We start from the raw sequence: 22,526 nt of genomic DNA, 5'->3' as shown, positions 1-22,526 counted from the left end.
AGCTTATTAATTTTTTTTAGTGATTGTGTGTGGGGTAGATATTTCTGGACGGGACGGGACGGAAAATGTTCAGAAGAACTTATGTTATATAAAAGTCAAAACAAATTGTTATAAAAATGAGTTTACATATATATTTAAAATATGGCATTTAATCTTAACGTAACCAATTGGGAAAATATAATTACTGCAATATGGCAATCGTGTTGTATAAAATCAATATTCTCTACATGTTTCTGCTAATAATTGCTATTGGTCGGTAGACGCGGGCTAAATAGAAAATTAGAAATTTGACTTCATGTGTGATAACGTTTTTAATTGTAAGTTTGTGATTTTTTGATGCTGTGAATAGTATATTAATATTAGTGTGAAGTTCAAGTTCCAAACTTAAATGGATATTTCAGATATGTTTTAAGGAATAATTCATAACGTAGGAGCGAATTGTTGTGAACTGATGTTAAGTTTTCGAATCTTGAATCGTACTTTTATCCTATAGTCAAATTAGTAAAGTAAGTTCGTGATATTTTAATTCTGTGAATGGCACTTCAATATTAATGTGAAATTCAAGTTGCAAACTTTAATGTATATTCCAAAGAATATATCAACCCTTAATTTCAATGGACGTTTAACACACAATCACATAACTGCTACAATGTCAGATCGCCGTTTCGTTTTTGAACTGTGAACTTGATGTTTTATTATTTTCAATTTCTGACGCATTTCTCGTGACTTGACATAGCTATAGAAGACTATTGTAAAACAATTTTTCAATCATTATTGTTTAGTTAAAGAAAGGTAACGTAATTTATGCAAAGGGGAAGAAAATCGGTAAAAATTTGCAACAATCTTTATTTATTCGATTTTCCAAATCCTTAAAATTTCTACATTTTATGCGAACAAGAGCAGGAAATCAAAGTAATGTATAATCTTTTGCTGAAATTGAACCATTTGAAAAACAATGTCAGACCGCTCGCCGAAAATAGAATTCTGTAAGATTTGAAGGAACAAAGACAGGACTTTGTGGCCTTGGCAGTGTGTATCCATCAGGTGACTGCATATTGTTTTCGTAGAAATATCAATGTTTTTAGAAATTTACTGTGCAAAACCACGAATTATGCATTTTTGGAGCAATTTTATTGATCCACATATGCACCTATTCGCAAACATCGGTAGAGTATCGTTGAAATTGTCACATCCTGTTTTATATACACCTGGAATTCTCAGGAAGTTTGAAGAAAAGTAGAAACTCAGGTAAAATCATTTAATTATCATTGAGTCCCGATGACTCACATCTGAAGGACTAAAATATGCTTGTTCTTGTACTAATAATTCCAACTTCACTAACTTGGTTTGTATGAACTATTTTGAAGATGTAGGCTTCAGATATGTGTTTATTTTGCATCACAGATTAATTTATATTATAAGAGGGTGTTTACCAGTCAAGAAAAAGTCAAGAAATTATGCTTTAGGTCAAGAACTTTTGCTATTTTTTGCAGTAGTGAACTTACATTGTTATATACCTGCACAGTGATTTGATAAAATTGAATATTTGGAAATATAAAATTGTATTGAAAGATTTGTTCCATTTACTTCTTATGAATAATTTTTACATGCATTAGTAAAGTCTAAATTTCTTCTTTCACCTTCAGTTTTCATTGTAACCGTCCTTTGGGGCAGGAGTAGGTAAAACTGTCAAAGCCTGGAATTGGCTGTAACTAGTTTATTCTGTAATTGTTGACATTCGTACTTACTTATTCTGCATTGCGAAAGATTGTTTAACAAGGGATTTCACTTTTTTTTAACAAAATTAGTATCTATTGTCGAATATCGAGTAATTATTGTTCGTTCTTTTCTCGCTTCCTGAACATGCAAAATGGCGGGCAAATCTTGACTAGCATTGTGTTTCAAATGGCAAAGCAGTGTTTGAACCTTCTTAACAGAAAAATTCCCCAAAAACCATTCAGGATAGTATGACCATCCACGAGTAGCCCCAAAAACCATTCCTGCATAGCCCCAAAAACCATTGTGGATCATATAACCATCCACGATAGCCCCACGCACCATCACGGTAAGGTTAGGTTGCTTTAGGTTGGGCAATATAGTGAAAAAAGTGTGTGTTTGGAAACACTTACCGGGGATTATGTCATCAGATGCTCGCATTATCCAAGTACATGGATGGAATTGCAAGCAACAGCTTTCGTGCATCGGTCAGACATTTATATCGAAAAATAGATGATTTACTGCAAAATTCAATGAACGATACGAGGAAACACTTCCCCGAACTTCCACAAGTATAAAGAAACTGCATTCGGTAAGTAATTTCTCCTGTAAATTTTGAAGAAATCTGTTTGTCCGATACGAGAAATTTACCAAATTTTGAATGTTATTTTGGTAGACACCCTGTATAATCTTCTTCTGTTTGCTGAAAGTATTCTACATATACACACCCAGTGTTACCATGTAAATATTTCAAGCGATGAATGAAATAACAGAATATACTTTTAAGATATTATATCCTGTGGATATGTGTTACGTGGAAATATTGTGTACACAAAGCACAAAATGACTGCCTTTGACCTGCACAGAGGACCTAAGTATCTGAGGCCACTCATCAATTGCATTACACCTGTATCGAGGGGAAATCTTCCACTGCCTTCCCAAGATAGTGGTTCAAAGTGACAATACTGCATTATATCTTGCAAATCATGTCTTGAAGTACAGACCACAATTTCTAGTCCAGAGCTGAGGCCTGATGATCCATCTAAAGGGGAAATAGAGTTGAGCACATTTGTCTCAAGCCACTGCTGGGTTGTTTGAGGCATATGAACTGGTGCACAATTCTGCTGAAAACACTACTCCTGGCAATGACATAATATTGCTTAGATCCTTAACCATTGTCTCCTGGTACACTCGGGCTGATGTTTTTACCCCTTTCTTGCAGAAAAGGAGCTCAGTTATGCTATCATAGTGCACCATTTCCCACCACACCATGATTGAAACAGAATGTGGCCCCTACTAACTTCTTGTGGCTTACAACCTGTCATTCTGCAAGTTGAAAGCTACCTCTATGATAATTCTTCTGTGCCAATTTATGCTTAATGATTCAGTAGGTACCTTGCCTTTATTGCTTTCTGAGACTAGAAAGTGGTCTGTATGTTGTTTGTAAGCTTTCAGTCCTAGGTCGCTTTGCAACATACTAGACATGGACATTTTGGAACTGGTCAGTTCACAGACAATCACTGATGCTTCCGTACGCTAATTTTTCCAGTTGCACAGTCCTTATAGTACGTCTTTCACTTTTCCAAATCACTGAAATGCTTGACAGTACGATACTTGAATCACTTGGGAGATTTGAAGCTTGTAGCGAATCTTGAAAATTTCATCTGACTTCTCTATCTTACAGGCTGCTAAACAGCCACAAGGTTTTCATAACCACCCCAACCATTATGAAAGCTATAGACAAAATGTTCTATCACTTCTGTAAATCAATTAGCAATGCCTTTGAATACCACATGATGAGCCATCTTCCAAAGTTTGTGACTGTGTTTGAAATTTATTTTGTTATTTTGTGTGCTGTGAAAAAGTGTGAAAATTCCCCCCAAAAACTTACTCCTTAATTAAGTGCATAAATATATCATTTTATTATTTAATTTGTTTTCTTATTGGTGGACACTGATAAAGTACTACACAATATTTACGAATAGGCCTACTGATCTGATGTAAAATTGCAAGTGCTTCTTGAATGTTCGATGAATGGTTCATTCACGTCCTTAATTAATATACATAACCGGGTGATTGTTTTGGATTTTGGCTTTGAAAAGGAACTACCTACGAGGGTCACTATTTATATTTTGAGCCTAACAATGAAAAAACAGGAATTTGGCATTGAAAACTGCTTTATTGTTTTTCGAAGTATTCTCCTTTATGGTCAATACACTTTTGCATTCGTTCGAACCATTTGTCAAAGCAGTTTTTCCAATCTTCTTGAGACACCTCCATAATATGGTTTTTGAACGCATCAACGGCGTCTTCCGCTGACGAAAATCGTTGTCCATGCAATTTATTCTTGACATTCGATAACAAGAAGAAGTCATTGGGTGCCAAATCAGGACTGTATGGCGGATGACCCATCAATTCGATTTTTTGACTGTTCATAAAGTCAGTTGTTAGACGAGATGTGTGACAGCTGGCATTGTCTTGATGAAGAATGATCCGACGGCCTTTGTTTGTTTTCCGTATTTGACCGAAGACCTCTGGCAAACAAATTGTTGTGTACCATTCAGAGTTGACCGTTCTACGTTCCTCTAAAGGCACAGTTGCCACATGACCAGTTTTCCGGAAAAAACAGGCGACCATTTGTTTCGATGTGCTTTGAGCGCGAACAACTTTTGTTGGATTGGGTTCATCTTGAAACACCCATACAGTCGACTGCTGTTTACGTTCCGGCTCATATGCATATATCCATGATTCGTCACCTGTTACAATCTTATATACGTCTTTTGAAGCACCACGATTGTATTTATTGAGCATTTGTTTGCACCAATTGACGCGAGCGTCTTTTTGAGTTTTTGTCAAATTGTGTGGGATCCAACGACAACATACCTTTCTCACAGCTAAATGATCATGTAATATTTTATATATGCTGGTGGAACTAATGCCTATGGTTGCCTCAATCTCACAGTATGTCACATGACGATCTTGCAGTATTAGGTTTTGCACAGCATCAATGTTTTCTTGAACAACAACTAACTGATTTTGGACGACCTTTGCGAATCTCGTCGGTGAGCGAATGGCGGCCACGATTAAATTCGTTATACCGGCGTTTCACAGTGGCAAAAGATGGGGGTTCATCGCCAAATGTGGAAGTAAGTTGATCGATGCACTCTTGTCTTGATAATCCACGTCGAAAATCGTAAAAAAATCATCGCACGAAAATGTTCACGAGTTAATTCCATTTTATTGTTGTCGTGCAATCTCCAAGGCAACATAAACAACACAAATGAAGCTATTGACAAAACATTTGAAGTACGTTATGGTCAATAATGCCAGACGATTCCGTGCAAACGTCAAATCGCGCCTAACTTCAATCAGTGTTGCCAAGGCTCAAAATATAAATAGTGGCCCTTGTATTTAGACATTTACTTTGCAAAACCCTAGGCCTCCCCGATGGTACAGTTTTAATGTCGTCGCCTTGTAATCAAAGGGTCCCGGGTTGGATACCCGGTGGAGGTACATAGTGGTTCGGATCCCACTTTAAACTGTAGGTCCAGTCTCGATTAGCCTTACTGTGCATATAGTGGACTTAAAACACCAACTCAAAAATTTGAAAAGCCATAACATAAATAACAAGATGGCAGAATATTGCACTAAATTACAGATTGTTTATAAATATATGGGTCATTCCATACCAAACGATCCAATGGTGGTTGCATGACCATTTTAGAAAAAAAATAATTTTAGTACATACGTTTGTATGTGTCTCTAGATATCAAAACCAATGTTCAAAAAAAAATATTGTCTTTTGTTCTCCTGGGGCAGCCATTTTTCCAACATGACGCATGGCTTTTTTTGCTCATGTAGCAGTATACAGAAACCTTAATATCTCAAAAACCATTAGAGCTAGAGTCCTGAAGCAAAATTCATTTTGTAGCTAATGAAGTATACTTTCTATGATATTCAAGTATGTTTTGCTTAAAATTGCATTATAAGTACGAAAATTATGGTGGAAATTGGGGTAACAATAGTTATAAAATTGGATTTTTAAGCCCAATTTTTACAATGAAGGGGCTTAGTCTAAGGCTTGATTTTTTTTCATTTGTAGACCTGCCTGCAGGGTGTCTGTAAATAAAATATCAGTGCTTAGAAATGCAACCCTTTTTTACAGCATGGGCTCAAACATGGTCGTTCATTGAATTTTGACAGTTTTCGGGGTTAAATATCTCAGATGGGGGTCCTGAAAAATTCTTAAATTTGGCACAAAAGAAGCCCTGCATGAACCTAACTCACAGTAGAAATCTCAACTAGTTTTGGTCAATATGAGGTAACGCAAAGTAAGGTTAAACTACATCCCATACTTAGAATAATGAAGTTTTTCTTTTTTTAAATTTGGGTTAAATAAAGCCTCAGAAAATATAGTAACATAAGGTTTTAATACTTGACTTACCAGAAATTGAAATTACAAGGTATGACAATTGAAAATCTGCAAAATCCATTGCAAAAGATTTGATTTATTAGGTACCCATGACCAATTGGTGTTGTCAGCTCCAGTTTCCTTTTCATTCTCTTTGTCAGATCAGACAGAATTCTTTGTTCTTTCACTAAGTTCCTAAGTAAATTATCAGAAACCTTCAGTTCATCACATATACCTAGTATTTTTTCTTCACCAAGTGGTAGCAATCAAACTGATGATTCTGACCTTCTCAACATTAGTTTTCACTAATTTACATTATTCTTCTTATAATTTCCATTATATCATTGTACTGGCCACGCAAAGGATTGTCACACTTGCCTTCCTTTTCTTCAGTTTTAATACTTTGTGAAAATCACCTTTACAGTTTCCTTTGCACTCCTGTATGGTGTGAATAGTTTTTCGAGCAAGAGCACTTTATTGTTTTTCTGCAATCAGCCTCCTCAGTTTTGAAACAGGAGATACATCAAAAACAGAACAGACTTCATGCATTTCCTTTAGTTTTTCTTGGGTTGGCACAAAGACATCATTTCCATTCTAGCATTTAAGTGATCCACTTTCTCCACATATGAAAATTTTACTCCCAACATGTCAGGCATATTGATTTAACTGGTATGAGGGTTACTTGACACTTTTTTGCCTTACCATATGATGCAAATTGATTTTAAAAATTCCCTTACCTAACTTTTTCTTTTAAGTGGTACTTCTGAAGATCACAACATACTTTACCATATAAAAAACTATTTTCAATGGTATTTGTATATTGTCTCTAAGCTATTGTTACGTTCCTAGCAACTTTCCTCACCCTTTACTCCTATAGTCGGGAGCATGGAGTCTCTAGGGGTCTACACTGAAACCTATCTTCAGGGTAGGTGCAAACAAAGTTTATTTACTGCTTGAGTGTTTACAGCCAGTGGTTAGGTAACTCGCAACTGGAACTTGGAGATTAATGGTTAATAGATAATTTCGAACTTTCTAGAAAGGTCAAACTAGGGTGGCCCAAACCTAGGTTTTACAGAAGAGCGGCATTCACCTATTCACTTCTTCCTAGACTTGGAGTTATCACCCGAGATTGCCAATTTAGGTTTTTACAGAAGAGCGGCTTGCACCTATTCACTTCTTCCTAAATTGGAACTTATATCCCATTCGGCTAACCTAGGTTTTACAGAAGAGCGGCATACACCTATTCACTTCTTCCTAGATTAGACCATTCCTATTTGGCCAGTCTAGGTCTTTAAAGAAGAGCGGCTTGCACCTATTCACTTCTACCTAGACTGACACCAGAACAGACCTCCTTACGGACCAAATTCCTTCGTATTTATACCCAAAGTTCCAGCCTCGAACACCTGTCTTTAGGTAATTTCTTATTACAATAGCCTACTCTAAATTACAACAGAAAGATATTTGAAAAATACATAGTTTGGCAATTAATAATTTACAAAGAAAGTTTACATATTCATTTGAGTTAACAATTATTTCTTTAACGTTGATAAAATCTTACATTTTGGAAATATACAAATTTAAATGTTCCGCCATTATTTAATTACAATTAGGTTAGTTCATCAAAAATGGATAATCTTTGATTGGCAAATCTATATTTACATCATAATAAATGCTCGTTGTCTTAAGCGAGCTGTCTTCATTTGATAGTTACAGAAAGGTGAATACATTAGTTCAACAACGCCTTGATTGGCGCGTTCATATTTGCGTCACAACATGTAGTATCACGGACATTAACAATGACTTGAGGTAACACTATATCAATTTTTCTTTTTAACACGGCATTGCAAAGTTACAAAATAAGTAAGGTCGTAACACTATCCAGGCATGGTCTTACACTACCATCGGGCTTGTCTACTACTAGTAATGGATTTAGATAGGGTGATACCGATAGTTGAATAATGTTCCAGCTTTTCCACAAGCTAAGTTCTTTTTCTAGAGCGGCCCTTTTCGAAAGCGGCACAGGATATGGCGGGAGATGAACTGGTTAGGTACTTTTTAAAAGGATTTCACACTCTGAACTTTCCATGGTACTGGGCTTCTCTGAGAACACAGCCATGTATTGATTCAGCACTTGCAGCAACTCCTGCTTCTGGGAATAATTCAGAATGTCTATAGTTTCGACCTTCTCCCTGAGGTCTGCCGGTTTATACATCCACTCGTCGTCCCTTTCTTGGACCTTTTGGATGTACCGTACAATTTCAACATCCAGTGGATTCCCTGCTTCTTTTTCCGGAGTTTTTCCAAAATACAATGTTACCGAGTTTGTTCTGAAATTTATCTTGGCCTCGTGCTGCTTCAAGAATGGCATACCCAAAAGAAGATCTGTACCAAAACCTCTCAATATAAAAACTTCATTCTGAATATCATACCTTCAATCTCCAGTTCCACACGTCTGCTGCCAAAGACACGCTTCCTATGGCTTCCAGAAAAATCCACTAATCTTATCTCTGGAACCTTCTGCACTTGAATACCTGGGATTTGTTCCTTTAACTTTGAAGTCCTCTTTATTTCTCCAAAAGTCGGGATCATCGTATATTTCAAAGTCCTTTAGGAAGCTGGTCAATTCGTCGACTGATCTGGGAGCGTGCGCAAGGCAGAGATTTTGGGTTCTATAAGGTAACTGACCTACGATTAAATTCAGCACTTCGCTCTCGCTGAAGTTGTCACTTAAATTCCTATAGGCGGCATAAATGCTCCAAGCGAAGCTCTCCATATTTTCATGTACCTGGCGGGAATATCTTCTATTTCTTACGGCTGTTAATTGTCTCTGCTTAGCCTTCTCTGAGGCAAACTCTTCTTTAAATTTTATGCAGAAATCCGCATAGCTAACAAAACTGTCTATGTTACCTGCCAGCCAATGTTCGGCTTTACCTGTGAATACTCTAGGTAGCAATTTGAGTCTGTAATGGTCAGGTACTTGCATGAGCTCAAAGCTTACATTGAGCTCACGAAGATATTTCTCTGCTGGCTGAGCTTCGGTATCGCCCTTGAACTTGGGGATGTGAGCGATTTCAGCCATTCTAGGCATCTTAAATTTGGCTCTTCACCGAGGAGGTGACTCGTCGGAACTATCTGCTTCTCTAGGTCGCTTACGCTTATCCGATTGAATGGTTCCCAGATAGAAAGGGTTCTGCACCACTGTAGGAGGTTCATAAGAGGGTGCTTCAGGATTCAAATTTCTATCCCGTTCAATGGAATCTGGGAGAAAATCTGAATTGACTCCTGGTTGTATTTGCAACCGCTCAATCTTATCTTGCAGTTCGCCTACCCTTCTGACTATAGACCCAGTCTTCTCATGTATTTCTTGCTGAAGAGATACTTCCAGTTTCTGTGTCTCTCCGAGAAGAGAGTTCACCTTTCCCCGGTTGCTTTAGACACCGTTTCTGCAACTACTTTCTGTTCTTGGACCGCCTTCTCCATAACTACGACCTGCTCACTCAGAGTCTTTACTGCTGAACTTATGGTTTCTACTGATGCCTCTATCTGCTTAACTCTCTCTGGTTTTTCACTTCCACTTTCCGTTGTAGACTGGGCTACCAATTGTAGACAGGCATCTAAATTTTTCTTCATTTGTTCCTGCTCTTGCACCATTTCATAACGCCAGACAGCTAAAGGGTCTTAATTGTTCTTCCACCACTTTCACTACTTCCTGCTGACAAGAGATTCTAATTTTCTTTAATTCCTCCCTAAGACTTTCTAACTGGTCTGTCTTAAGTTGGGAGAAAAGAGTCTGTAACTCTGCTCTGCTTGTTTCAGCTTCTTGATGTCTCCTCTCTTCTAGGCTTTGAAATAAGGCATGGAGAATTTCTAACTCTCTTTCTCTTTTCTCTTCTGCTTCTAGTTTTTCAATTTCTCTTTTCTTTTCAAGAGACTCTATTAGAGACTTAAATTCTTGTGTCTCTAGTTTTCTTTTAGCTTCTTCCTCAGCTTTCTCTTGCATCTTTTTAGCTTCTTCTTCTGCTTTCTCAAGTGCCTTTTTAGCTTCTTCTTCTGCTTTTTCTTTTTCAAAAAGCCTTCTCTACTCCATGGACTCCACTACTTGTCATATTTCCATTATCTCTTTCTTTCTAGCTCTCTCTAATTGAGCCATATCTTTCTTTCTCTGTTTCTCTTCCTCTATTCTTTCCTTTCGTCTATGTTCTTCTTCCTCCACTTTCTCTTTCTTTCTCTTCTTTGTCTCTCATCAGCCATTCTAATAACCAATGGTCTGATGGGGTCGTACTAGGAGCGCTTGGTTCTTGCCCGGAAGCCATCAAGGGTATTGATGAGCAAGTCTGTCATCTGGACTCTGCAGTGGACACTGAGGTCTCTTCTTGCCCCTCACTTTTCCAATGGAACTTCTGGAGACATTGACAACACTGGAAAGACTCCATCTCTCCTCCGGTATGCTCACAGCATCTGAACTCAGTCTCTTCATCTACGGTTTTCCTCCCTCTGCTTCTTAAGTTCATGCTGGACACGTCCTTTTCCATTTTGGCACACCGTCTATGGTTACTCCCACTACACAACACTGTATCTTCACCTTCGTGAATTCTTTGGACGAACACTAACACTGACACTTATGAGCCCCTTCTAGTCCTTGTAGCTATTAGGCCTCCACTGGCTTACTGGTTACAGTCTTCACAATCGGGCCCCACGTTATCCACGTACGCCGTACGGGTGCCTCCTACACACAATTACCACACTCTAAACACTTCAATTAGGAGGATGGCAAAAGTCTACCCATAAATGCTAACTTATTACCAGTCGTTGAACATAGACTCAAGTATCCGAAAAGTCACGCAACCCGGTGTTTATGACCGTATAACGGAATAGCGAAACGGAATGAGAAGAAACGCTTTCCGCCAAGAGAATGCCCTGTATATTGGGAAAATTTAGAGAGACAAACATATGTAAGAACATGCATGTTTTAATAACAAATAAGCAAAATGTTGCCAAAGGCGGAAAAAAAATATTTGCAAATCGTGTTTATTGATGCACAGATCTCACTGAGGTAAATTATTGCAACATTTCACAATACCAACGAACAATTTGGATGGCCATCTAATGAATTTGACAGAAAAAGAACTTTGACGAAGTTTCAAAAACATTGCAGAAGGGAATAAATGGGCTGTTCCAAAAATCGATGTTTTCACAATATTACGCAGGACACTGGCAACACTGTTGCTGTCACGTGTCACTAACAGATGTGTTTCACCTCAGGCTATCACACTAAGGCACTTTTAAGGACAAAGGAGAAAGTTGGTTATTCTCGAACATATGCAATAAATTACATACACCTTGCAACCCTGAAATGCGGGTATCCCTACAAATTAAAGCAAATGTTTGAAGTGTCCACCATTTTCTTGGATACATAAGTTGGTTCGCTTGATCATGTTCTCAGATACCTTCCTGAGGGTTGCAGCACCGATATTATTAATTTCCTGTGTAATGTTTCGTTTCAGCTCCTCCAATGTTCTGGGTCCCGTTTGGTATACTTTCCCCTTTAAGTAACCCCACAGAAAAAAATCTCCAGATATTAAATCGGGCGAGCGACTGGGCCATAAATCCTTGGATATTAGACGATCACCAAAAAATTCTCTCAGCATACGAAGAGATTCATTAGATGTATGGCAAGTTGCTCCATCTTGTTGTAGCCAAACATCACGTTCGTCTTCTTCCAGGATAGCAACGAATTGCATTATGAGATCCCCGTACACAGCAGTATCCACTGTTGTCTCAAAGAATAACAGTCCCACAATACGACGTCGCGATATTCCACACCATACACCGATTTTCGGAGAGTGCAAGGGTAGTTCATGCAACTGATGTGGGTTTTCTGTCGACCAATGCCTGGAATTTTGGCTGTTGACATATCTATCCAATTGAAACCACATTTCAGGGTTGCAAGGTGTATGTAATTTATTGCATATGTTCGAGAATAACCAACTTTCTCCTTTGTCGTTAAAAGTGCCTTAGTGTGAAAGCCTGAGGTGAAACACGTCTGTTAGTGACAAGTGACACCAACAGTGTTGCCAGTGTCCCTCGTAATATTGTTAAAACATCGATTTTTGGAACAGCCCATTTATTCCCTTCTGCAATGTTTTTGAAACTTCGTCAAAGTTCTTTTTCTGTCAAATTCATTAGATGGCCATCCAAATTGTTCGTTGGTATTGTGAAATGTTGCAATAATTTACCTCATTGAGTTCTGTGCATCAATATACACGATTTGCAAATATTTTTTTTCCGCCTTTGGCAACACTTTGCTTATTTGTTATTAAAACATGCATGTTCTTACATATGTTTGTCTCTCTAAATTTTCCCAATATACAGGGCATTCTCTTGGCGGAAAGCGTTTCTTCTCATTCCGTTTCGCTATTCCGTTATACGGTCGTAAACACCGGGTTGCGTGACTTTTCGGACACTCTGTATATATATATGGGTTTATTATAATCTCCATAAAAGAATGTCTGTTAGCACACTTGTCTTTACCTGTAACCCCTATGTGCATTTACCTGTACCACACCTTTGGTCTCAAAGAGATAAGTGGGGGGGGGGGGGGGTCAGGGAACATCCAATTTATTCCTCGCAGTGAGGCGCCAGGGGGAGTATAGGGTATCAATTTTATTTATGGTGCTGATCACTGCTGACGTCATGGGCTCCCTTGTAAGAGGAAGTAGTATGTGTGTGGTACCCCCAACCACAGCTGGGAACTGGTCGTAGCCAGCCGGCACCTCCGACAAGCGGACACTGGGCAAAGCGATTAGACCAGGTAGTTAGGTTGCTGCTAGGCTCTTCTTCTTCTTTCTTCCTCCCTCCTTCCTTCTGGAATGGCTGCTAGGCTTCTTGCTGAATGGCCGGTTTTTCCCTGGATGTTTGCCAGTTGACATCCGGGAGCCAACTGAGCTTCGGTCTCGCTGCGCTGGATTTTATAGACACGGTGGCGCATGGGCGGCGAAAATCTAACTACGAGTACGCGTTGCCAACTCACTTTTTGATTACATATTGCAAACTCCGTACTGAAAATTATCATTGTTTGACCTTGAGAAAACACTAGTGGAAAAATCACTAGATGCACGTGTTAACATAAACTAAAACTGTGTGCTCTTAGACAATACAATTAATAACGAGTCGCGGAGAACTCTGCATTATTAACAATGTGTTTAACTATGTAAAAGACAAATATTAACATTTTAAAGAACAAGTTGGTTTTAAACAAAGGGTATGCCTCACAGGGACATTTAGCATGCATTCTTTAACCAAACCTTGTTAACAAAATATAATATGGCAACCACCCAGGGTCGTTACATGCAAAATAGCCTAAGTGCTGACACACCCAAAATTTCAACTTCGTTCATTTATTCATGGTCCTACTCCATGTAAATAACAAATTGAATCAATGTGAAAATTATTAATGCAATTATCAATTACATTAAGGTTTAAATGTTTGTGAATGCATGCAATGCACATATTTCATGAACAAAAATTATTAGCTTCTGTAGCCTATGTGCTTCACACACAAATGAAGTCCTTTGTTTTCTACAGTGTCTTGTTTGATGCACTTTTTGATACTAGGTACAGTGCAGGTGCAAGGAAATGATGTTCAACCAAGTAAATGAATAGCGGTGTTCAAGTTCAGAAGATTCAACAAATGCATGTCTGATGCTTTAAATGCTCATTTGATTAGTTACAATGCACCACATGACCATACGTCACACACTATGCAGCTGCAGATACCAAATCAACGAAGTAGATGAGTCGGTGTTGTGACCAACTAGATGTGTGAGTTCGGATAGAGTCAAGAGGTGCAGTGAACTAGACGAGGCTATTTTTGAAGTGTTACACACGTAACACACTTTCATTAATACTTTTTCATGCATTAAAGCTGTCATTTACTCAAAATTTTTCATTTAGCAGATATCACAAAGTACTCCATCATTCTATTGAATCAGTTAATTATTATTTTTTTAATACAATCTCCTTGTCTAGACCCTTACATTTTGTGTGTTAAATGTCATGGAATGCCCCCTCAAGCACACTCTGACTCACACTTCAGGCACTGCATCTTGATGTATTTCTAACTTTTGTTCCTCTTCAGATGAGGAAGATAAGAGCAGAATCACAAAGTCAGCTTCTGGCAGTGATTCATCACTGAATAGTCCACTCTCCTCTCCTGAGTGCTCCAGATCCTTCTGGATTTCTTGCACAATCAGACCCTTGGGATGGGAATGCAACATCCTCTCTTGTTAAGGGGAGGATTTACAGTTACGCACCAATTGTGTATGTATTTCAATATCCCCCGAATGGGCACTGCTACTAAAAAAATGACCTGGCTGTATCAAGAGAGTGAATTTCTCTCCATCTTGCAAGTGAAGCATTTTTTTATGTTGATTATTAAGCTGTGACACGATATTTGAAAAATATGAAGAATAAATATTTTCGGAATCCCATGTATTCGAGTTTCAACTTTTCTGCTTGACAATCACTTCTTCAAACTGCCCTCTTCCCGTTGATATCATTTTCTAGGTATTCCATCGGAAGTTTGATATTTCCAAGATAAATCAAATTATACTCCCATATGCCCAATGCATTTCTTCTTGCCTCCTGGCAGTGTTGCCAAACCTGGTCCGCATAAAAGAGCTAAATTTCACCTTAAATGGAGTTAAAACTTACAAGGAGCTAGATTTACGAAGTGCTTCCTAGAGTAATGCTAGTTGTCAATGGGGTGGGGTGCTGTGAGACGATACCCTGGTGGCAAGGTAAACCCCAGACCCCCAGAAGTTACAAGAAACCCCAATCCAAATGCCGACCTACCCAAACCAACCAAACTTCCAGTTTTCCTCTCTTTCTTTAGTTCTTGTATGTCTCCCTCGACAGCCCTAGGAGCACAGACTGGAGGATTACAACTCTACAGGAACATGCTAACTTTCACATAAACTATATTTCCCCTCGAATCACTAAAGTGTTTATTTTAAGTGGACTTTATAAATTCAAAGATGACCCATAATTTTGAGAACACCCTGTATATCCCGAAAATGCGATTAAATGGAGCAAGCACCCTTTTTCCCACTTCCCACTATTAGGATATTCAAAAGTAATCCAGAGAAATTCCCGTAACTGGAATTACAAAGGCTGTCGCAGAGAAGGTGAGACAGATTTTTTCCTGGCTTGGCAACACTGCCTATGGTTTCGGCACTAGTCGCGTCGTGTAGGATGACTCATTCTGTTTCCGTAGCAAGTTGTCACATGTTACGAAACCATGTTAGTGAGCAGCTGTGTTGATTTACGTGGAACGTGTTTCGTTTACCCCTCCAGGTTTTTGTGTATAACATTGCTTTTCGCGATGAGTATTCAAGATGAACAGCAACATGCCATAACATTTTGTTGGAGTTTAGGGAAAAGTGCTGCGGAAACATATGCAATGTTTCAACAGGCATGTGCCGCACAAGACAAGACTGAGTAGAGCCACAGTATTACCAAGGAGTCATTGAGAGACTGTACCAGCACGTAGCAAAAAAGAGGCCGCATTTGAAGAACTCCTTCATATTGCACCAAAATAACGCACGCCCGCATACCGTGCGGGCTTTTCAGGATTGCCCGACGAAGAGAAAAATAGAAATTTTCCTGCATCCAACATACAGCCAGGACTTTGCACCCTGCGACTTTTGGCTATTTTCACTTAAAGGCCGCTTTACGTGGTCGTCATTTCATGACGAACAAAGAAGTGATCACTGCAGCGCAAGTTTTCTTCAGTTCGCTACCTGATGATGAATTTTCAAAGACATTCACAAAGTGGCAGGAGTGTATGGACGCTTGCTTATCTGTCAATGGTGCCTATTTTGAAAAAGATGTACGTCTATTCGATATGGCTGATTCTGAATAAAAATTTTGTGGTTTGTAATTTTTTTGTTTCATTTTCATGATTCTTGGAGGGGTCCATGTACATGCTTATCTTTTAACTGCTACGCAGTCACGACTTTTTGACCTATTGAGCTCATTTTGGTCTCAATCGGCAGATAATGAACCAAATTTACACCCTAGTACATTTGTTAGCCAATGGAGGTCACTGTTTTCCTATACAGGAATTAGTCTCACCTTCTCTGCGATAGCCTTTGTATTACCAATTTTGTGAGTTTGCCCCTAGTAGGTTATGCAAATGGTGAGGCTTTCCTGCCTTTATTCATTAATGATTATTCAAGCCCAGGATACTCATGAGAATTCCCCGCTGTAAAGAACTCACAAATTAGCATATAATAACATCAACTGAAAACACCACAGGTTGAAACATGTGAATTATGCACTCAACTGTACAGAGAAGTAATATTGTTTATTATAATTCAACATAAAAAAAGAACAAGTGAAAATATTATGCTGAAATATGTACACTGGCATACTCAAAATAAAGCAGATATAATTTGTTTTGTTACCTTAACATGTACCCCAGAATATTATGCTCTTGAGTGTACATTTACTACCAGTCACGTGGCATTATACCCAAGTGTTATTTTATTTCAAATTGAATGAACTTGATTTAAGAATTATTTTCTTGTAGTTTACGGTTATTACAAGCATAAGAAAACAGTTTTTCGTTGTGACGTTTCAGGAGAACACACGCTTCCTTCATCAATAATAATAATATAACATCTTGTAACAATCGTAAACTACAAGAAAATAATTCTACAACGCAAGCAATGCGTACATACAAGAAAAACTATTATTAATTTAAGAAATTTATTGTAAAGCAATTGCGCTTGTTTGCAATAGAATTACGTTATGGTGCACCTCTGAATTTCTTACTTTAATTTTAATGCAACGCTAACCAAGCTATTGCAACAGTACTCAGATTTGTGCTATATAGAACACAATAGTTTGAGTAAAACTTACCTCTCAATGCCATTGAGATCATACATGCAATATAATTCACAAATGCTTAGCCAAACCACAGATCATTTTTATGTTCAAATATACATAAATAAATGACATTTACATATGTAGTCCTATTTAATTTATGGACCCGAAGAAAACTGGTTCGATTTCCATTCTGCAAAAGTGATATTGCGAGGCAACAAATTCACTCGTTTACATTAGGTTGCAAAAATGAGGTATACAAGAATCTGCGTCGCATGAACATTAAATTGTGCAGAAGCAACCTTTATTGAAAAATGTCAATTATTCCTCATTAAATCAACCCATATATAAAGTCCGCGTGTTTATTATGTCCCCATTGGCAACCCTTTCATGAAACTTAACACTGGCAACAATAGCTAACAATAGCCAAACTGCTCCCGATAAGCACGTGCACTCAGACGATGTTGCCACATTTTCTTTACATTTCTTGTAGTTGTAAGGTGCCTCTCGTCATTTTTGCACCATAACCACGTTCGGGGTTGTGTTGTGTTATGGTGCTGTTTTGTTGCTTTGTTATAGTGTTGTGCTTTTAGTCTTTCTTAGACTTTGCATAATGCAAGTTATCACTCACGGCTGCTAGTGAAAATCCCAAGTATGAAGACAAAACTGCAGGATATTATTTCCTTCATGGAGAGCAGAGGTGCCCATCCCCCTCAAAGCCAATGGCGCATTCCCCCCCAAAATCATGTCATGCGTCCCCACAAAAATTATGTCATGCTTACCCCCAAATCATATCATGTGTCCCCCCAAAAAAATCATTCGCGCCCTCAAACCATATCGTAATCTTCACATGTATTTAATTACGACAGGGTGTCTATAGTTGAGAGCTGAGAAGACTGCAAGGCTGAGGAATGCGAAACTCACCTGCCTGTTGTCGCCGTGTGCAGCCAGCTCGTCTTCCCTTCAGGGTGGCAGCGACATAAATAAAAAAGGCATGGTACGAAAACGCATTGCAAATGAATGGAACATATTACATAGTAACAAGTGAAAGCAATACTAATAATGGAATAAAACTTCACAAATCAAAGCAATCTGCTTCCAACGTGACTAAGGAAGTAAGGGTGTGTGCGTGCTTTTTGCGTATTTCCTAGCGTCTTGTTAATGCTTCTTCCCTGGACATGGATCAATTAATTTTAACTTATGCAGGGTTGTACATTTTCTCTCTCGTTTGTATTTACATTTTGGCATGTAGCATCGATTTTCTGCAACTTTCGGATTATGGAACATGAAGTTGTAATGTCTCGGCCCCATTGATTTATCCACCAACTACGCCCTAACACCCATGGCCGTCCGCAAGGGGGGGGGGCAAGAGGGGGCCACAGCCCCCCCTGGAAAATGAATGTGTACATAAAAATTATATAATTCACACATAATTTCATTTCAATCACAGTAATTTATGTTAATTATTATAAATTCGTTGATGAAACATGATAATTTCAGACTGAAACAGTGTTTTTTGAGGGGTCATCACTATTTTAGATGAAAATATGTGTCCTTTGCCCCTCCCTGGAAAAAATACCTTGCTTGCCCCTCCCTGGAAAGAATCCTGCGGACGTCCATGCTTACACCCCACACAATTTTTATAAAAGGACAAATTTATGGTCATTTTGGCTCTAAGTATACCTTTTCACACACATAAACACAAACTTACATCCCTCAAATAAAAAAAAAAAATCTGAATAAACCTTTGCTCAACCCCCGAGTCGGCTTTCCCTCTTTTCGTTGCATGTTAGTTCTATTGATAGTTAACCTTCAGCGACCCAGTTTACTATATATAGTCTGCTCTATACATATACATTTACTTATACACACACGCCAGAACATTCATTCGATTTTTAAAACAAATTCATTTCGGAAAACACGGAAGAAGTGTGAATTCCTATGCCGTTGCTGGTCTTTGAGATGTCCCATCATCCGTGGAGGTTCAAGAATGGTTCCGAACTTTTCCGAACGCCAGACTGCACCTCACACTGTAAGTCCCGATTCCATTATCAGATTCTCACCCTTCTCACCCTTTCCTACAGGGACTTCTGCGTGTCTGGCAACACTGAAAAATTGAACACCAAGTCGAAGCTTCCCTCCCCACACTACCTCCCCGTTCACCCCCGAACCTCACCCCGCACTGGCAGTCTTCTCAGCTCCCAACTGTACCGAAAGTAACTTTTTCTTAGCTTTACAGAACACTATACTTGATCTGCCCCTCCTCCCTAAACAGGGGTGCCCATCACTCAAGACCACCCTTGAAATCGTTCACCATAATCCCCCGAAAATAGTTTTGATGAATGTGTAATAGTTGATGTCTATTTGAATGAAATACCATGTTACATTGTCGATATTTTTTGATTGTTTGATTTTCGAAAAACTTAAAGCTAGCACATTGTTTGGTTAAATGTAGTAAATTAAAATATGTAAATATGCATATAAATAGTATTTTTGAGTGGGTTTATAATACTCAATTTGAGTATTTAACACAAATTGTTATACAACTTAAGATAAAGATAGAATAATTCAACCTTGGGAAACCAAATATTATGCTCCAGCAGATTCAATTTTTTGTTTCACGAGACAGGGTTCCTCTTTCAAAGAACTCACCCCCACCCCTCATATTCCTGGGGTAAATATAATTATTTTAGTAACAAATCATAATCCATAACAATAATTACTTGGACTTTATCTTCAGTGCAAATTTAAAATTTTCCTGTGACAAGTTAGAAATGCGGATTCGATATATTTTTGTCCCAAATGATGCACCTGCTTTAAATTAAGCAGTATACCTACCAACACTAAGCATTATATTTTAAGAAGTGATGTTATTAATGAATATCAAGAATATCACTTATGTCTTGTAATGCAGCTATAGTATAAAACTTCATTCACCTCAGTAAAGTGCCAAACATGCATTCTCGCAACACATGATTGCGAGTGAAGCGAGCAAGAAAATGTTTACATCCATTTCTTTGCAGGCTTTCAAGAATATTAATTTAATGGGGTGTCAATACTTTCTTAGGGTCCTGAGGTATTTAGTCTTTTCCAGCTTCTATTTTGGCACGTTTGGGGTCGAAAAAATGTAGATACAATATTGCTAAATACAGTCTCCAAAATTTAATGTTCGAACTCTCTCTCCACTACAGAAATCTCTCGACAATCTAAGATTTAACACTTTATCAAGAGCTTCCTATTTTCTCCTTTAAATGTAATACTCAATCCTACAACCAAAATTTCCATGCTAATTTTAGACAGCATTGCCTCCTCCAAAAAAATTAATTCCAGTCTCCACACCAGAATTTCCTCAACAGTCTAAGACAATAGTAATACACAAGAATTAGATACCCCCTCAATTTAATGTTCAAGCCCCCTCTAACTAAAATACCAGCCATAATGTAAGACCCCCCCCCCACACTTAATTCAGAATCCCCCCAGAACCCTCATGTCAATTAAGGCCTAATATGTTAGAGTTGGATATTTCTCCCCCCCCCCCTTTCGATAATACACTTAAACACTTCATTTTTAATCTTTATCTGTATTTTTTTCTCTTTCCATATTCTTTAATTTTGTTTCTCTTTCTTTTTTCTTTACCATTTCCTTCTGCTGTTCCTCTTTATCTCTTTTTCAGTTTGGCAATATTGCTTTCCTACTCCAGTTTGTTTGCTTCTACTTTAAGAGAAAACTGCCAGCTTGGGTGTTTCTTTTAACAAAGAGTACCACTCCCTGTGTTAACCACTGGGGATATAATGAACGCGTGGACTTTATCTAACAACTCATTTTGATCAATGTGCACCTTCGTAACACACGGGAATTCTTGTTATATTGATGAGATCACTAGAGAATCACTTTTTATTAAAGATGGCGGCGTCACCCATTTTGTTCTTCCCTATACCCTTTCTGCAGCGCTATGTCTGCAAGCAACAACGAAATTGCACCAAGTTCACTTGTAATTCCGTATCAAATTGTGGTAATGAAATTTCAACTTACTGCGTTTCTTCAGGGTGCATTCCGGCAACAATATTCCAGAAGGAAAAAAACTACCTTCCTGGCCAGTGACTTTGCAAGGCAACCAGAATCCCAGGTTCACCTTTTTCTCTTGCGAACTCGGCAGCGAAGACCTGCTTCCTCAATTCTTTGTAGCTGATACTTAACACTCCAAGTACCCGTCAGACTGAATAATCATTTATCCATCGAGTGATGCAAAACTTCCTGCAAACGTGCAAAATTATCATCTGCACTTCCAATGCCACATCAGGCATCCATTGACCTAATTTCGACACTCTCCCACGTTCTTTATTCTCGCTCAATCAGCTGACTCGCTCCTAAGACATCTCGTGTTGATTACGTGAAACTTTCAACCCTTTGAGTTAGCAGTCTGTATGCTGAGGACATCTACCGACGATCATGCAAACTGAATGGGCATGAAAGCTCGTGAAAGATTTGTACAACCAAATGGACATAATACATACGATTTATGTTAACATTTGATTTGACAAAAGGTATTATGGCAATCTATAATCATAAATGGCACCCAACCTGGGCTGAACCCCACACAACACTTCACAAAATACATATGAACATATACTCTATACATAATAAAGGACAATATCATAACACTCATAACCACACACATAGACAAAAAACACTCATTTTTACAATGTGTACAAATAGATATTTCTCATTGCATTACCCCTTCTAGATTCTTCACAGACAGGAATAGTTTCATGTGTATCCTAAGCGAACTATACTGTTAATGATCCAGAATCGGAAAACTTGGGAAGGCAGGCATCCATCCTGTGTGCCAGTCCGCCGCAAGACCATATGGCCCGCCGCTGGCTTATCTATACTTGACTCACCCAGATTTGAAAGCCCTTAATCCCTTTAGTTCCCTTCTTGTCCTGGACCCATTCTCCCGGGATTCCCTTGCTTGCATTGTTGCATCAGCTCAGGCTTGATATCTTCTATATCCTTTAATCCCATTCCTAAGAGCTTATCAAACCAAAAACCAATTTCTCTTTCGAACACTTCCACAAATTGCAATGCTCAATGGAATAATTTTCAAATTTATCTTCCCACATAATTCAGACAAGATAATTCTTGAAACAAATACTAGAGATTTACTCAGAATTTGAGAGCAAATCAAAGAAAACTTTCCATTTAAAGATCTCATGTAAACAATTTCAGTACCTTGCTGAAAATTGTCAAGCACAGAGACCGATAACGTTCATGTATCAGACTCATCAAAGAAGCAATTAGAGATTTACAAAATCAATTTCTATCACATCGGAAAGAAAGATCGAGATCCTTTACTTTGATCACTTTGGTGGAACATTTGGAGTAGGGAAAGTACCTTTCAGAACCATGGAAGATATTTCAGAATATCTCTGTAAGCATGCAGATTAACTCATTGATGGAATGCCCGTTCAGATGAAGAGGCGGCTAAGTAACAAGGTCAGCAAAGTTCCAG

At 38.3% G+C, this 22,526-nt stretch overlaps 1 protein-coding gene across 3 annotated transcripts in view; it reads left to right on the top strand.

The window, feature by feature from the left end:
• The first annotated feature begins 243 nt into the window (after positions 1-243).
• LOC145994951 (maternal embryonic leucine zipper kinase-like) overlaps positions 244-22,526 on the top strand; it is a 325,396-nt gene continuing 303,113 nt past the window's right edge. Inside the window, exon 1 of one of the 3 annotated variants that reach the window (XM_083131477.1) lies at positions 244-317. The gene's annotated coding sequence lies outside the window, so the exon portion shown is untranslated. Of the gene's footprint in view, positions 318-370; positions 507-1,026; positions 1,045-22,526 lie in introns of those variants that run through there. The other 2 variants (XM_083131478.1, XM_083131479.1) reach the window with 2 other exon arrangements.

The sequence above is a fragment of the Lepisma saccharinum genome, chromosome 11 (assembly GCF_977018435.1).
Source record: "Lepisma saccharinum chromosome 11, izLepSacc3.1, whole genome shotgun sequence".
Classification (NCBI taxonomy): Eukaryota; Metazoa; Arthropoda; class Insecta; order Zygentoma; family Lepismatidae; genus Lepisma; species Lepisma saccharinum.
This window is presented reverse-complemented; position numbering and strand designations above follow the sequence as displayed.